At 33.4% G+C, this 12,715-nt stretch overlaps 1 long non-coding RNA gene across 1 annotated transcript; it reads left to right on the forward strand.

Moving 5' to 3' along the window:
* Positions 1-7,268: 7,268 nt before the first annotated feature.
* LOC110708834 lies at positions 7,269-8,388 on the forward strand. The gene is made up of 2 exons (XR_002508803.1): positions 7,269-7,533; positions 8,211-8,388. It is a non-coding gene; the product is annotated as an uncharacterized LOC110708834 (long non-coding RNA).
* The last annotated feature ends 4,327 nt before the right edge of the window (positions 8,389-12,715 follow it).

The following is a 12,715-nucleotide window of genomic DNA, read 5'->3' on the forward strand; positions in this document are numbered from 1 at the left end:
AACCCAATATTTATCAAGTAATCCTAAATCTCATTAAATTTGCCTCATGCGAGTACCTTATAGTTTGCTTTTTTTAAAGAGTTGTTCGCTTGAAAGTGTAAATACATAGATTGAACATGGGTGTTATTAGACCATCTCCAATGGTGAGACTCAAGTTTGAGTATTGAAATACAAAATGAGTTGTTTTTTACCTTCAATGGTGATACCATACTCACTTCTCAAGTTAGCAACTCATGTGAATCCTAATTTCCCAATGGTGAGACTCTTTAAAATATACAAATGTCACTTTCAATTTATGGTTCACCAAATCCATTTATTTTTTATTATCAAACATTGTAAGATTAAAAAAAAAAAGGTAAAACTTAAATAAATTACAAAATATATTAGAATATTAGACCCACACTTTTTGTCAAATGAGACTCAAAGTTGAGTATCTAAACTTAACAACTTTCTTTTGGAGTTGCTAAGTTTAGATACCAACTTATTGGTATACATTGCAAAAAATACTTCCTCTCTCCTAAAAATACTCACTTGAGTCTCACCATTGGAGAGGGTCTTAGGGGATAATAGTGTATGTTTCCAGTGTTTACTTATAATACTTCTATTTCTTTTTTACTAAAACGAAACATAGGTTAAGTGTACCATTTTAATCTTTACTAGGGTGGCCAACGCGTGCGATGCGCGCGACATGGCTAGCCAATGCGGAGAAGTTATCAAGGCTTGTCTTTGTACTTAAGATTTTAGCTTGACAGTTATGATTAGTAAGCATTTTGCACGTAAAATGTCTTATGCAATCTTTAAATACCTTGAAATTGGTAAGAATTAATACAATGAATCTTTAGCAAGAGTAATAATCGACTATTAAGTTCAAAATCATATATCCTTAACCTTTTCTTATGTATTTTAAAGAGTAAAAAATAGCATTTACATGCTTTTATTATAGAATCTGGATGATTCTCTAGAATAAAATTTTGATACATATTACAAGCTGAAAAAACAAAGAGAAACAAACAGATCGAGAAATAATGAAATTTTGCATCAATTTGTTCTTGGGTATAGTACCCTATGAGTAGTTAGGACTCTTAGGTGTTAAATTTTAGTTTTGAGTTTGGATTTTGCTCAAGTCCAATGCAACGTACATTTATACTTAGTATTGCTGTTAAATCTAATATGATCATCTAATATAAAGTTTGGTAGCTTGAACCCAATGTAAAAATCCAAAATAATAAAATACGGAGTAGGTTTTTTATTTCCTCTCTTTGTATATTGGTCCAGGGGATTTATTTTTTATTTTTTAATACTCTGTAATTAAACCCAATGTAAGAAGAGCTGAGTTATCCAATGTAGGCAAGCTTGAGCTCAGCTTAATTCAACTCAACAATATAAAGAAATACAGTAAATCATTAAATTGATACTCATTAGATGCAAAGCATATAGCATTATTAGGATGCATCATATCAGAATCTCACAAGAAAAGTGATATCTTCTCTTCTAACAAGTAACAATAAATCTTTAAGGTAGGTTAGGATTGATAAGAGAGCTACTCACACCTCCTTTCCTTCAAATATAGAATATACATCCAGAGCCTAAGCACAAAGGCATTCTACATTTCTACTCCCTTTAAAAAACATGTACCTTGAAAAATTGCATCTTTTAAAGTTGTGGACTCTCATTTTACGTTCTTAATCCCAAAATTATAATCGAAATTTAGATGTCCTTTGCATCTCATAACAACGAATCTAATAGCAATGTTGAAAACCACCTTTGTAAAATTCTACAATCCCCAAAATCAAAACCAAAGTACAATCTAAAGATCATAAATAAAAATCCTAAAAAATCGTATGGAATTAAAGTACCTTTTGATCGGATTTGTGGTAGCGCTTAACTGGACAAACCACAAAGTCACTGACAAATATTCATGAAATGATCAAATTGAAAGAATAGAAAGAGACATGAGGGGCTTCCATGGGGTAGTGCTCGGAAGTTGGTATATTTCCCTCGCTTATAATGTTTATGGTTCTCCATTCACTTTAATTATCTACTATATTTTTTTCTTTCAAAATCCAACCAAATTTAGGAAAAATAGATGAATACCCAGACCCTAAAACTTAAAAAGGACAATACCTTAAAATCTAAAACCAATCAAAACCTTATAAAACAATTGAAATTAAAATTGAAAAATACCTTTGAAGATTGTTAGTGACTTTGTGGTTGAAACTTGAAACCAATAATTCAACCGATTGAATGAGAAGATGAAAAAGTACGTAATAACAGAGAGAACATATACAATATTAAAAAAAATCTTGTAATATTAAATTGGGGCAAATCCGTAAATACACATTTTTGGGGTTATAATTGTCACAACACTATTCATAAGAGCAAGATTCTACTTTTTATAAAGTAGGGATACTATTCAAAAAAGAGTCTTTTACCATCGTTTGTGACCATTAAGGAAAAATATAGTTATATGGGTTTACGTTTTGATAATACTTTAAAAATATTGAATTTTTATAAATTCTATAAAACAATTATTAGAGATATTACTGGTGACAAATGTATATTCATAAAATTGAAAGTCTAAATGTTTCATTTATAAATCAATAGAGAATGTATAATTGTATAAATAATAGAATAAGGCACATTTATGTTTTACTATTTATAATTATAACATGTGTATGATGCAACCTTAGTGGAGGGTTTATCACAACGATAACAACCTAAAGTAATAAAGTTCCAAGCCGGTCAAAACAACATTTTCAATTCTTGAGTTTGTCGTCATTCAATTCTATTTGACCTTTTTTTTTTATTATTTTTTTTATGATGGAAATGAATTTTTTGACAAATTTGTAAGTAAAAACATGACGTGGGGACTTATTTGAGTTAATTTATTTCAGTATTTCTCAATATTAACTTTTTTTTTTCCTTATTTTTAATAAATCCTTTGTTTTTAAATATTTGTTTCATTTTTATTTTCAGCTGCTTTTACAATATTTAATTCAATAGATTAGACTCGTGCATTGCAAGATTTGAATAAATTTATTATTATGCATTAAAAAAAAATAATCATTTGTGTAAAAAAAAAGTGGCAATTATTGATTTCAAAAAAAAAAAAAAGTGGCAATTGTTTTTTGTTTGAAAATGTATAGTGTATATTGAAAAAATAATAATGATTAATGACATCATACATAGAAATGGAGGGAAAATTTTTAATATGAGAGTGACACGTAGGATAGTTTAGAGTTTGATGGTGTCAGCAACGTTTTGTTTTAGTAATAGTTAATAGATTTCTTCTCAACCAGTGGACCCAACATAAATCATATTTCTCTCCACTAATTTTGTTTTTTTACAATTTTTTTTATTCTTCCAACTACCCCACTAGCTCCATATTTTATTACTTCATCCAATTTCTCCTAAAACTCCGTGCATGAAGAAATGAAGCAACTATTTAAAAACGGAGGGAGTAACACACATTTGATTAGGTTTGTGTGTGTGTGTGTGTGAGCCACTAAGACAGGTGATGGAATTGATCTCAAGATCTCCTGAAATCGGGAGGAAAGCTCTAACCACTTGAGCTATTCCTCAACTAAGCTCCAAAATAAACATACATGACATGTGTCGCCCTCCTCAAATAATCAAGTCTTTCATTTCACGTGCTTATAAATATATGGATTGACAAGATTTGATCTGAACCCATAACCTTAAGTTTTGAAACTAAAGTGTAAGCCACTGCCCATTGTTATCACCATATTAAATGTCACTTACCAAATCTAAATATAAATTACAATTTCAATCATGAAATAAAAGCAATAACTCAAGGCATCGTCCGAGTCTAAAAACTAGTTTATCTATACTTATCTATTAAAAAGCGTACCTAAAAATATCAATGTGTCATGTGTAGCTATTCTCGCACTAGAATCTTGCCACATCATCATTCACACCATAATTAACCAAAAATGCGTGCAAAGAGGTTTGAACACCTAGACCTCCTTTAATAAAGACACCACTTATTACCATATTAACTACAAATATTTCATGTTATATAAATCTAAAAAAAATATATAAATACATGCATATTAGAATCTATAAACCTTATTAAATGTGGGATCTTAGCAACAGTGTTTTTGTATGTTATTACACTATCACCCCCGAAATAAATGGAATTCCGAAGTTACCCTTTGTGGGGTTTTAATTGCACTCTCTTTGCCACCTGTACAGGTGTTTTTTTTTCCATCTCTTTGTCGCGTGTACAAGAGATTACATCTGTTCTTTCTTTTCTGATTAAAATTGCATTACTGATTTACTGGAGCTGCGTTTGACTTCACTCTTGGTTTGGTTTGTGCTATGTATTTCCGTGGCTGGTGAGGTTTGGAAGGAATTCATCTTTGGTTGTTTCTTTGTCTGAGAGTGGCTGTTATGGTTTCAGTTTCTTTTATGTATTATTACTGGTTTGGATTTGTTTGTTTGGGTTGTTTTATTGCCTTGCATGTTTAAATTGTTGCTTCGTTTTGATTAGTAGATTAGGAATATACTTAGTTTGGATATATAATGGGTTTGGGTAAGTGAATGCTTCTGTGATGTACTGTAGCTTAGCCACTTTGTGCAGTGCCTTTTGAAGAAACTTAAGGCACAACAAAGCCTTAGGGATTACTCAATTGCACTTTTAAGAAGGAGAAGTATGAATGCTTTTAGGGTTTCCACTGTGGGTATAATCGGTTTCATTGGCTATATATAGAGGAAAATGTTGCTATATTTTCCCACAAAATTTAAAATAATAATAATAATTCATCTCTAAATACTGATGATTTGAGATTGGTTTGCAAAGGTATTCGTTTTAGTGTTGTTATTGTAGCCAATATTATTTTTTATTTCCTTATCAAATTGACCATTGCCCCAGATTGGTAATTGGATTTCTTGACAAATTGGACGTTTCCTGACAAATCGAACTTTAACATTGCACCTTTTTGTTTCATTTTTATGTGTTATTTTGCTTATGCCATAAATTTAGTTAAGGTGTTTAGTAGTGTTCTCTGTTGTTTATAGGCGTTGGAAAACATTATTGAAAAACCTTTTGTAATTTTTATGTTGAATCTTTTGTTGAAAATTTACAGGCATCTTCTAGAGATCCTAACTAATTTAAGAGGATGATTAAAAGATAATTTTTGAAAGGTGAAGTATAAAAGAATTATTAATAGTTAATTTCATGTGTTTTAATTGGATTTCTCGACAAATTGGACGTTACCCTGACAAATCGAACTTTAACACTACACCTTTCTGTTAAATTTAGTTAAGGTGTTTAGTAGTGTTGTGTGTTGTTTATAGGCTTTGGAAACCATTTATTGCAAATTTATATTTGTCTTTTGTTTAAGAGGCATGGTTAAAAGATAACCTTTGAAGGGTGAAGTATAAAATAATTATTAATAATTTAATTTATGTGTTTTAAGTTCTATCATTTTGGATTACAGGTTCGGTGATAGTGTGTTGTGGTTTGGTGGATTTTGTTGAATGTACAAGATCTTTTGAGGTAATTCCTTGAACTTTATGCTTAGATAGGTTTTTTATTTTATTTTTTTTATTACAGTTTTGTTCTGTAATCTGTTTTATGATATCCTGTTACTTGCAAATTTATGTTTTTCGTTGTGCATTAGTCTGATTGTAGCGAATTATTGTAAGTTTTTGAGTTAATTTTCTTAGAGCTTTGTTCCAAAATTTCTTACCACTGTAGATACGCTGTGAAGGTGTTTTTTTTTGGAAGAAACACAGCTTCCCTGGTCTGAGTACTTTTTGTCCTAACATCAATTTTGCCATTACAGGTTATGGCCGCTAGACCATCAAACAAAGTTTGTGTTCCTTTTCAGCCTCTTTTGGAAAAGATTGTTGCTTGGTTGCAATTCCCACCTCCAGTCTATAGATTCATAGATATTGCTAAGAACAATGCCTTTGTACGTGTTAATCTGCCAAATACGAGTACAAAGTTTCTTTTTTATGGTCGAGATGCCACTTTAGTAGAAGAGTCTCGCGAGAGAGCGGCTCACAAGGCTGTGAAAAGATTGATTTGTCTGTTTAATGTCCGAGTAGATGATTTCACGCATGAACATCTAAAGATGTATCGTCTATGTGTGAATTTAGGGAATATTTCAAGCATTACCCTAAACTTGAACCCCACTGTAATCATACACTTAAGCATGGTAGCGTCCAAAGGGAAAGAAGCTAGAGCAAAAGAGTCGCCAATAAGTTTTAGGAACTTGTAAACCGTTCACAGGGTGAAGGTTACACCCTTTAACGATCCAAGAGATCGTTAACTCCAATAGGTCTGGAACCAAGACTGGTAGTTCGGGGATGAAGGTACAAATCCAACCAAAAAGAGATTGAACCTGCCCTAATAATAGGCCTCTACTTTATTCTTCTCGTATTCATATGCGCTTTTTGACTAACATGAAATCATTAGGTTAACCCTAAGCCTGTTTAATCTATGTTGGTTGAATATTAATGCACAAATAAAACTATTATTGGCGATCACTTGAATTATAATCATATTAACCCTAAACAAGATTATTAATTATCTTATTAAGCGTGATTACAAGTACCAATTCCCTTTAAACATGCATAAAAGGCGTGATCAAGTAATAACAATAAATATAATCAAGCCACATAATAATAATATTCAAAATAATAATTATAACAAATCACAATCATAATTAACATAATCATGTTAAAGCATAATATTAATAGTAAGATCCTATGCATGATACTAACAAGATTAATAACAAACCCTAGCATGTTACTAAACAATAAAATAAAAGCTTTAACCCTAACATGATACTAACATGAATATTAGGAAAGAAAAGTAAGAGGCATCATAGAAATCATAATTGATATAAGCAAATCACCCTAAATACGATACTAAGAAGCAATAAAACATCATAATATGATACTAAGAATCAAAATAACAACCTAAAAATGATTTCTATATCAAAATATCAATTAAACAATTAAAGCACTTACTTGGATGCCTCATATCTCTTTCTAATAACAAAATACACGCGTTAGTAAGTACCACTAGTAGAAAAAAGTAAAAAGACATCGCTCAATTGCCACCGGTTCTTAAAAACCGGTGGCAAAAAACAGGGGAAAAATGGGCGGGGATATTATTGCCACCGGTTCAAACCGAACCGGTGGCAAAAATATTATTCCCACCGGTTCAAAACCGGTGGCTTACTAATATAAAAAAAAACCGGCCCCTTTTTTTTTTTGGAAGACAAAACCAGCCCTTTAAATACCCCAAACCCTACAATTTCACCCACCATCAGCCGTTTCACACCCACCTCCCCTCATTCTCTTTCTCTCTCCTCGTTCAGCTCGGATCCCATCTCCCCTCTTCTCCTTCATCTTCTCCTCCTTCTCTTTCTCATCTTCTTCGATCTCCACCACCACCAATTTTTCCACCACCTCGAAGACCACCACCGCAACAATAACACCACCACCGCAACAATAACACCACGAACATGTGCATGAGCAACAACGACTTTAATCGAGGTTAGGGTTTGATTTTGATCGATTTTTATTTGACTTTAATTCGATTTTACTTTGATTTTAAACGATTTTAATCGATTTCTTCTAGGTTTTTAAATAGATTTTTTCGGGGTTTTTGATTAGAATTTTTCTGGGTTTTTGAATCAAAGTTTTGGGTTTTAAATTCGATTTTTATTCGGTTTTTATGTGATTTTAATCGATTTTCTTCGATTTCTTCTGGGTTTTTGATTAGAAATTTTCTGGGTCTTTTATTAGATTATTTATGGGTTTTTGATTAAAACTTTTCTGGTTTTTTAAATCGAAGTTTTGAGTTTTAAAATCGATTTTAATTCGATTTTTATGTGATTTTAATCATATTCGATTTCTTTAGGGTTTTTCTGGTTTTTAAATCGAATTTTTTTGGGTTTTTTAAATCGAATTTTTTGAGTTTTAAAATCGATTTTAATTCAATTTCTATTTGATTTTTATTCGATCTTCTTATGGGTTTAATTCGATCTTAATTATGGCTACATGCTTTTTCTGGGTTATTTATTTATTTATTTATTTATTTATTTTTTATAATGATTTTAATCAATTTATGGGCACATGCTCGATTTATAGATACATGCATAGTGTTTTGAGTTTTTTTTTCGCAGCTTATGTATATTAGTCGATTTATTTTTTTGTTTTGATTGATGCAGGTATATTGATTTAGATCTTAAATTGAAGAATCATGATGCATGAATATTGTTTTTGATGTTGTAACTTTTTTTTTATTTATATTGTAATTTTTTTTATTTATATGTTGTAATTGATCAATTTTATTGATTTATATTGTAAATAAAATTTCGATTATATAGATTGATATTGTTTGATTTATATTTTGATGTTTGTAATTTTATTTTACTGAATTGTTTTGTTATATTTCTTTTTGAAAAAGACAAAAAAAAATTATGTATACATGTTATTGCCACCGGTTAACCGGTGGCAAAAATAATTAATACCCAAAAAAAAGCGCGAAACGATAATTGCCACCGGTTAACCGGTGGCAATACCCCTTTTTGCCACCGGTTTTGAACCGGTGGCCTTGCTTTGGAGTATTGCCACCCCCCAAATGACCACCGGTGGCATTGGGGGGTTTTGAACCGGTGGCCAATTCATATTTTCGCCTAGTATACTTCAAGGAAAATAAAAAAATTAAACAATTAAATTAAATAATTGAAAGAAAGTTTAGACTAGATTCGGGACCAAACCCTTAGAAATATCAAACCTTTCACGTCTAGGGCTAAGGCAACTTCGAACTTGGCTAGGTGTGTCTAGATCTTGCGAATTCAGAATTTTGTATTTGAGAAAAGGCTAGTTTAGAAAAGAGAGAGAGCGAGTATCAAGAATTTCTTGATGAGAGTTGGTGATTAGAATTAGATGGAGAATTATTGATTGAAAACAGAGGTTTTAGAAGGCTATTTATAAAGAAAATCAGTCAGATTATGATAAAAAAGAATCAGAGTTTTGAAAAGAATAAAACACGGGCTGTCGCCACACACGCCCCTGTCGCCAGGTGACAGACGTGTCGCCGCGACGCCAGGCCTGTCGCCAGGCGACAGTCTGTAGTGCGGCGTTGCAGGAAGTTTTTCCACGCTTTTTCATATTTTGATATAATTTAAGCGTACGAGGGGTAAAACTGTAATTTCCTTAAAAACACTTCTTTTATTCTAAATAAAACTCTTAAAAGTCAAATATCAATGCTAATCAAATTAGTATTCAAAAGAACCTTCTAGAAGATTCTAGAAGACTATAATCAATCCTAATCGCATTAGGAATGATAAATCATAATAAACCCTCTAAATCATTGGGCCGCATATAAAAATCAAACCGGGCCCAGTTTAGTAATTTGGCCATAACTTCCTCATTATTCATCGGAATTCGGCTTATAATATATTTTTGGAAAGCTCTTTTCGAACCCGACCCAACTAAACTATTATTGGACTCTTGCCACGGACCAAACTAAACTGGATTGTCTATTTTCATAAAAATAGGTTTGCAAAAACAGAGAGAAAGAAAAGAATTAAAAACTAACCGCAACACCACACTTTCCACACTTTCACTTCATTCGATTATGATTCGACGTGAAAGGTACTCATCACTGGGTTTGGCTTTGGGGAGACACAAATGGGTATCTACAGAAGCCCCCACTTTGGCTGAGTTTGGAGAAATACAAGTTTCGAAAACAAAAGACAAAGTAGCTGTAGGGACGGAGAATGATTCAGAACGTTCTGCGATCCTAAATCATTTTTGTAACGCCGATACATGCAAACTAGCGTTAGTTAAAAAAGATAAGAGAGTTAAGAAATGCGTATCTTGCACCGTCGAGCACACGTCTCTTGGAGTAACCGATTTGTGTTTTTGCTGCTGTGACAACCTTCCACAAGCTAAGGAACGCCATGGATCAATGCTGCTACATCTCGAGCCTTTTCCTTGAATCATATTGACAACCTTCCCAATTATAGCAAAAGTCGTCGAAGACCGCCTCATCACGAACCGCCCTTCTCAAATCTTAGTGATAACCTCCACAATCTTAGCGGATGTCGTCGAAGACCGCCCATCTCGTGCTATCTTCTCAAATCTTGGTGACAACCTCCACAATCTTAGCGGATGCTGTCGAAGACCGCCCATCTCGTGATATCTTCTCAAATCTTGGTGACAACCTCAACAATATTAGCGGATGCTATCGAAGACCGCCCATCTTGTGCCATCTTCTCAAATCTTGGTGACAACCTCCACAATCTTAGCGAATGTTGTCGAAGACTGCCCATCTCGTGCTATCTTCTCAAATCTTGGTGACAACCTCCACAATCTTAGCGAATGTTGTCGAAGACTGCCCATCTCGTGCTATCTTCTCAAATCTTGGTGACAACCTCCACAATCATAGCGAATGTTGTCGAAGATAACTTCACTTGAAGTCATCCTCAGTTGTTGCGATAATATTACCAAGGAAACTACTGAATACAAACGCTTGTTGATCCTTTAAAGCTCGCTTGAACTTTGCTTTTGCCATGCCAGTGCGTCGGTGCTTCAACTGCTCATGAACCAGTATGTCGGTGCTTTGCTGTTTATGAACCATTGTGTTGGTGCCTTTGCGATGAGCCAGCCGCTTTAAGCTAAGTGAGACGATCTTTTGTCCGGTCGATCACTTATTTGCGATTGTAATCAAACCGACTACTTAATCATGTCAAATTTCTTATAGGGGCTAACTGGCGTACCAAGGAACCCGGAAATTGCTGCACTAGATCCGCATAATCTAATATGGGGGCCACACATTGTGTCGCCGCACCAGCGCTTGCTGGAACTATCTGGCGCCGCGCTTTTCTTCTGTTGCCAAGCGACAGATGTTGTCGTCAGGTGACAGCCTTGTCATCTGGCGCTGGAGTCGGGTCTTCCCTATATTGCTCTTGCTACTGCTGTTCGTTGCTCCAAACTTTGAACCTAGTCATTTCTTTTCAACCAAATCCGCTCAAATCTTTTGTAACTAAAATTTCTTCATCTCTAATTTACTGATCTATGTAATTTTGCTCAAACTCCTCTCATCTTGGAAGAATCTCATGTGTCATATTCGCGATTTTTCCGAAAAAATCCGGGAATGTCCTCGCTTGCTGGAATGCACCTGTATTTATATTTTTGACTATAGGACTTTGCTCATCTCTTTCTTTAGGTTGACCTAAGGCTTAGTGTTGCTTGACTCATTGACTTGACACGACTCAAGGTATAAAATTGACTTAATGATGACTCACTTTGTGTGACTCGTGTGTGCATAATGTTGACTCAATGTGATAACACGACATGACTCAATGTGTACATGACTCGTGTGTGCATTGTAATATGATCGTGCGACTCGAAAATGCAAAAAAGCAAAAAATTTGCGTTATTTTTGTGGAGGGTACCGTGTTGAGTAATTAGGTTCTGATGATTGTAAACTAATGATGATTATCTATCTAATGAGTTTGTTAAGTTGTGCATAGAAAGAACAAGTTATACTTGGAACAGGATACAAGGAACCTGAGCAGTCACATATATATATAGGTGTTTGCATATGTTAACTTCATAAGGTAAGTGTTATGGTTGATAAACATGATGATGGCTAAAGAACCATGAAGGTAACTATGTAAATAGGTGTTTGCATATGTTAGCTTCATAAGGTAAGTACACTATGCATAAATGAGTTGTATATGTGTAGGAGTATTTACATAAGCTTTAAGTTTAATTAGTTCTCTCACTTGAAGTTTGTTTATGACAAACAAACTTCAATCTAATGTTTCTCTTAAGTGTTTATGTGAAGACAGGAACTGACTTAGGTGAAGTCAATGGGTTGGAATATAGAAGACTTCAAGAGGAACAAGAGAGAATGAATGAACCTAAAGTAGGTTCTCCCATGAGAACCAAACCACGAAGGAACCTGAAGGTATTCTCTAACAAGATCGAGAAGGAACTTTCGGCAGGCTTTCCCACGAAAGCCAGAGCATGTTCCCTGACAGGTACATGAAGAGTTCCATGTTCCCTAACAGGTACATGAAGAGTTCCCTAACAGGAACTTAGTTCTCTAACAAGAACTATCTAAGTTCCCTAGCAGGAACATGAAGACAGCAAGTTCCAATAGGAACTTGGCTTGCGGTTCCAGAAGTGGAATGTTGCCCCGAGAACTAGAATACATCAATACTACAAGATTCCAGAACAAGAGTTTTAAAGAAACAACATGAAGACGAAGAAATCAAAGTATATCGCTCTAGGATTCATGTAAGTATGTTGGACATAAAAGTCAGTCTGGAACAAGTCTAAAGAACCAAGGTGAACTCATGATAGTCAATGAAATTAGATTTACTGACTTGTCAGGAACTCAGAGACTGTCAGAGTTTCAAAACCTAATCGGAACTTAGGTCTGCACGTCGTTAAAGGTCGCAGTTCGAGTTTAATGATATAAATATTTATCAACCACGTGCATATCTTTTAAGGATTTGGTTTTATAAAATAAAGATATTTACTTTCTAATAAATCCTTGTGGAAAAAGATAAGTTATTTTTGGAAAATATTTTCAGCAAAATAAGTTTTAAATAAAATCTAATTTTATGGCAAGTATATCTTTTGTAAAAAGATATGGTAATTATATATTTTGTAAAAAGATATGGTAAGATATATTAGTACATTTGGAAAATAT

This window comes from Chenopodium quinoa, unplaced genomic scaffold (genome assembly GCF_001683475.1).
Source record: "Chenopodium quinoa cultivar QQ74 unplaced genomic scaffold, ASM168347v1, whole genome shotgun sequence".
Lineage (NCBI taxonomy): Eukaryota > Viridiplantae > Streptophyta > Magnoliopsida > Caryophyllales > Amaranthaceae > Chenopodium > Chenopodium quinoa.